This window comes from Plecotus auritus (assembly GCF_963455305.1).
Source record: "Plecotus auritus genome assembly, chromosome: 1".
Classification (NCBI taxonomy): Eukaryota; Metazoa; Chordata; class Mammalia; order Chiroptera; family Vespertilionidae; genus Plecotus; species Plecotus auritus.
Window position 1 is genome coordinate 32,016,814 of NC_137770.1, and position 6,000 is coordinate 32,022,813.

Here is a 6,000-nt window from a genome sequence, read left to right on the forward strand (position 1 = left end):
GAAGGGGGTGTGAGGGGTGCGGGAAGAGATTGGACAAAAATCTTACACCTATGGATGAAGACAGTGGCGGGGGGTAAGGGCATGGGGTGGGGTGGGTAATCAGGTGGAGGGGAGCTATGGGGGGGAAAAAAAGAGGAACACCTGTAATAATCTGAACAATAAAGATTTATTTAAAAATAAATGAAAAAAAAATCCTCATAACAATTGCATGAAGCATTTAACTATGGCTGTGCCTATTTTACAGGTGAGGAAACTGAGGAGCAGGGAGGTTAAGTACCCGCCCCCCCCCCCCCTTTCCCAGGACCGAGCAGCCAGGAAGTGCCAGAGCCAGGCTCAGGAAGCCAGTCTCTTACCCGCTACCCCGTGCTGCCCTCCAGCTATCTCTGAAAAGATCTTCCTGAGAGGGAGAGCATCCTGGGAACACATTTTGCAGATGAGAAAACTGAGGCTCAAAGAGCTTAACTTGCCAAAGATCAGCCAGCTGGTAAGTGGCAGAGCCAGGATCTATGATAATAACAGCCCTCACTGCCTCCTGTGTCCCCCAGATGCTCTCAGCTGAGCTCTGAGCCTGGTATTTTCTATGCCACTCCCTCTGCAGCTCAGGAACCTCGGCCAAGGCCTGGCAGATGGCGTGTACATTTCCAACACGGCAGCCCCTTCTCTACTCCCCATCTCGCCATCCCAGCTCCGAGCTGCTAACCCACAGTGACCGCGGCAGGGATTCCATCTCAACCTGGCATGGGATTAGGAACAACTAATTCCATCAGCAACTTTTCGGGGAGAAATAGGTGCAGCTAAAATTATTTATACACCCTTGCTGGACAGGAAGGCGACAGCCTGACCTAGGGGAAGGTGATTAAGGATTCAGCGAGTCAGCATCCCAGGGACCTGCAGGCCAATGGGAGGCCTCCCAGGCAAGGCTTGGAGCCTCAGGCAGACCCTCTGTCTCACCACTTGGATGCCAGGATGTTTTTCCTGGGGCTGCCCATCCCTGCTCTCCTGCTCCATTCCTCAGGGGCTGCCTTTGCACAAGGGCTGACAGGCTCAGGATGCACCTGAAACCGGGGAAAGGGGAATTGGATCCAACCCAGCCTCTTTGACACAGAGCCCTAGGGCCAAGCACGTACCCAGGCCTGTGAGGGTCATCTGAACAGCTTGCGAACACGGGTTACTTTCACCTCAAGAACCCGACTCAAAAGACATCGGACGCAGGCTTCACTACTCATTTCCCTTCCTGCAGGTGACATGCCACTGTGGCAGTCCGTGCCTCAGTTTCCCCATGTGTGAGAACAGAAGTTTTGCAAGCTTCTAGCATACACAGGCTTGACCAAGGGAGTCCTTCCTGAGACAATAACAGGAAAAATTTCCATGTGTGGGCTGAGGAAGGTAGCAGGGTGAGGGTAGGGGCCAGGAGGAGCGTGGTTTTCGGGATCAGGCAGATCTGGGTTCAAATCCTAGATCTGCCTCTTCCTGTGTATGCGAATCTCTGGGCCTTGGAAATGATGACCAATCCAGTCCACAAAACAACCCTCTGAGGTAGGTGCTATCTCTAGTCACATCTTATACTTGAGAAACTGGGGCACAGAGAGGCAAATTAACTTGCCTAAAGTCACACAGCTTGGAAGTAGCAGAGTCAGGTGAGGAAACTTGGGAGCAGAGAGGTTAAGTACACCCCCTTACTCTGGCCTGCACTCCTAATCACCACCCTACACTGCCCTGCTTCCTATGACACCTTGAAGAGCAGAATTCTGATCCTAGACCTGACAGTAACTTAGGTCACAGCGTTGCTTGAGCCTCATGTGTAAAATGAGGAGAGAAGACTCCTGACTCTACACCAAGTAGCACTATCTTAGCTTCTAAGATGTTTCTGAGAGTGTGTTTTCTCTGCCCATTGGCCCACAAAGTGGGGGGACAGTTATCAGGAGATTGCGCCCCCTTTGCCCCACATTGCCTTGCCTTGCCTCCTAGCCTTGGCTTCAAGGGTAAGCAGTGAGGGGCAGTGAGCGCGTGTTTCCCAGGGTAAGCATGTCAAACTCAAAGGCTAACATGGGCCAAATAAACAAGGTTTAAGTTTATGTGAGCCACAAAAAAACGAAAGCTTCAATTTTCATAGAAACGTAGGTTTATTTCGAAAGAGACATGCTGAATACAAAGGGCTGAAATAAAAGAGTAATTGTTAACATAAAATAATAGAACATTTTAATAAAAATTAATATTTTTTCTTGAACATTAACTTACCAGACACTGAATAACTGCACAAATTAATAAGCATAACACAAATAAACCTATTTTTCTTGTTCTCTGAAAGCAAAATATTTCCTGTTGTGCTCACCAAACAAGTCAGTCCAAGACTAATGACAGGGCAATCGGCTGCTAAAATATTCGCTGCTACTATTAGTGGAGAGAAATGGTGCGCCTGCGTGTAAGGCACATAAGGGAAATGAATGCAACACGATTATAGTAATCAGTTATTAGCGAACATTGTAGTTCGTTATTAATAACTAGAGGCCCAGTGCATGAAATTTGTGCACTGATAGGGTCCCTAGCAGCTGCTGGCTGCTGGCCAGGTACTCCCTCCCTTCCCCTGGCTGCCTGCCAGCTGGGGCCTCCCTTCCTTCCCCCTGCCGGCCGACCCGCCCCCTGGTCGAACTCCCGGACAACTCCAGTGGAGGGGACAATTTACATACTGCACTTTTATTATATTGGATTATGTATAATAGGATATTGTAAAAATTAAGTTACAAAATTGTTATTAAAACGTTTCTTACATACTGTTATATTGGTAAAAATATTCGTTGTGGGCCACATGTGCCCGTGGGCTGTGAGTTTGACATGCTTGTCCCAGGGTTTCCCACACATCCTCCTCTGAATCTCCAGAGTGCCACGAGGGCAGCGTCTGCCTCCTGGACAATGCGGACCAGGCTGATGGGTCGTATCCTTCCCCGCATTAGAGTTTCCTTGGCCTCTTGGTTGCACTGGGGCCAGTTTAAAGTAATTCTGAGACTCTTGGTATTGGAGGGGCAAGTGTCGCTAACCAGGATATCAGAATCTCACTTTCAGCAGCTCTAACCAAGATGGCTGGTGTGCCCTCCGACGGCCAGCTCAGCCCCTCCAAGAGAGTCTGAGCCCTCCCTGGCTGGCCAGACAGTTAGGAGTTCTTTCTGGAGTTGGGCTGCAACCTGACTCTCCTGTCAGGTCCACCTTCTGGGCCTAGTGTGGCCGTGTGCAGCAGCGCGGGGTCCCTCTCCTGGGACAGGCCTCTGCCAAGATGAAGAGAGTCCCTGCCAAGTCTTCTATTTTCTAGATTAAATATCCCCACTTCTTTCAGTTTTGCCTCTTAGGCAAGAGTCCTTCGAGGCTTCTTCCTCACCTCCCCACTCCCTCTCTTCCCAATTTGTTCTAATGGATTTGTCAGGAATCCTGACTCAGGGCCCCTTTCAAAATACAAGGTGCCAGCGCTCAGTAGGCCAGCACTATTGTTTATTGTCTCCCTGTGTCGTGCTCTCCTCCCCTCCCTCCAGCTCTCCAGGTCTTCTTCTGGAAACCGCACCCCAAAAACTTCATCCGTGTGGCCCTTGTAGGGTTGCCACATCCACCTATGATTCAGCCCTCAAGGAGAGTTGATTGGTCAAGATGTTGGCACGGCACGTGAGCCACTCCAATCAATTCATTTTCTGGGATTTGGGGGCTTGAGAGCCTCTCTTTTGATTGCAACTGTGAGATATAAAACTCAGTGGCTATTGGCAGCTATATTAACCAAGATGGAGTAGGCTAGGCTGTGGAACCAACCCTGAAGTGTTAGTGGCTTAATCAAATAAAGATGTATTTCTTTCTCATGCAAGGTTTAATGGCATTGGGTACTTCTTCTGGGAAGCTCTCCTCCAACGGGTGAACTCAGGGATCTAAGAACCTTCTATCCTGAGGCTCCGTCCTCAAAGGATGCATTTCACTTGGAGCTGTGAGGAAGGGGGAGAGGGGAGGGAAGGCTGGGGGACCGCTCTGAATGGCTTCTGCCTGAAGTGATGCACATTCCTTCCACCCACATCCCCAGTCAGATTTCAGTCTATAGCTTCACATAACTACCTGGAGGGGAGGCTGGGAGATGGAGATGTCATCTTCCTATGGTGAAAAGTAGCAAACTAGCAACAGGAAACGTGTAGCCGCCATGGTTTTTGCCACGTACAGAAAGCTGGTCTAATTGAGGGGAGCAAATATAGGCAGAAGAGGTGAGAGGTGGAGAGAAAGGCCCTGATGAGACTGTATCTGAGGCTCACCCGCCTTCCCTGGGACTTGGCTATCTGTGAGATACCACAACGTACATTCCTCCTGAAATGAGCTAATTTTGCATTAGTTTTGGTCACTGACATCTAAAGGAGACCGGTATAATACAATCATTGTGTTAACATTATAATGTTATTAACAGACTAAATAATCACAAATTAAAAAAAAAACAACACAAAAACCTTTCACTTCAAATCTTCCCATCTGGACTTCCTTGTCTAGTTCAGGGGTCAGGCAGATGGCAAATATTTCAGACTCCGTGGACCACACAGTCCCTGCCTGCTGTAGCATGAAAGGCAACACAGACAGTCCGTAAACAATGAGCATGGCTGTTCCAGGGAAACCTAGTTGCACTGCAGGCTGGACCTAGCACGCAGGCCTTGGTTTGCAAACTCCTGGTCTAGTTGGTCTTTTTTGATCTGAGCTTGGGATTTTCAAGTCTCCCTATTAAACAAAATCTTGTTAGGGTCAACCCATCTTTCAAGTCAGCAAGCGTATTTTTTAAAATATATTTTTATTGATTTCAAAGAGGAAGGGAAAGAGAGAGAGAGAGATAGAAACATCAATGATGAGAGAGAATCATGGATCTGGGGGTGGGGTTGAGGGTGGAGATCAAGCCCGCAACCCCAGGCATGTGCCCTTGGCCCTAATAGAACCTGGGACCCTTTAGTCCACAGGCCAACGCTCTATCCACTGAGCCAAAGCGGCTAGGGCAGCAGGCGTATTTTTGAACCCTGATTCTACCAACCAGCGGAGCAGCTCTGTGTCCTGTGCATATCGCATGAGCTTTCAACGTCTTAATGGTCCATCAGACTCTCAGGCCCCGGAAACTGCGGTGGCCGGTGACTGTGCTGCCCCTCCTGGGAGAGGACACGGTCAGGGAGAAGCCAGGGCCACAAAGGGTGAGATGCTTAACATGGCACCCTTCAGACCACACGGAGCTCGGCCTCTGCTGACACGGGGCCAGCTCTCTCTCTCTCTCTCTCTCTCTCTCTCTCTCTCTCTCTCTCTCTCTCTCTCTGTTTCTCTCACTTCGTAGAGGGCATCTGGAGGAGCAGGCGTAATCTGAAGGCTGTTTGCTTCTCTGAAGAACTCTTTTCTCAACACTCATTATTCAAAGTGACCATCGGATAATTACCATGCACTCTTCTACTGTGTCCTCCAACAACCTGAGCCCCCTCCCTGAGTCCGAGCCATGGAATCTCCCTCTGAGGGCTGAGTGGACCTTAGCATTATCCATCTAATCCGGTGCCTCTCTTTTTACAGAGGAGAAAATTGAAGCCGAGGTGGGAGCAACTTGCCCAAAGGCCTGGAGGGCATCTGTGCCTGGTTCTGGTTTACTCTACCTTCCGCCCTGCTAGACCCATCCCCCATTAGAAACATACATAGTTCTATTGATAGATATAACTCAAGACTGACAGCTCCAGAAATAACCTACCTCTTTTTCAAGGTCAGTGCAAGGCCATAGAGACACATGCTGGTCAACCCACTGAACCAATGGGTGGACATTGGCTCCCAGGTAAAAAGACCCCCAATCCTCAAGGATGGGGCACTGGGAGTATTGGCAGGGTCATGTTATGATTTTCATAGGCCTTAGGCAGTTGTGTCCTTATGGGCCCATTACTTTATAAAAAATATATTAAAAATTATATTTTAAGACTACATTGGCCCTGGCCAGTGTGGCTCAGTTAGTTAGGCATCCTCCTGTGTACCAAAGGG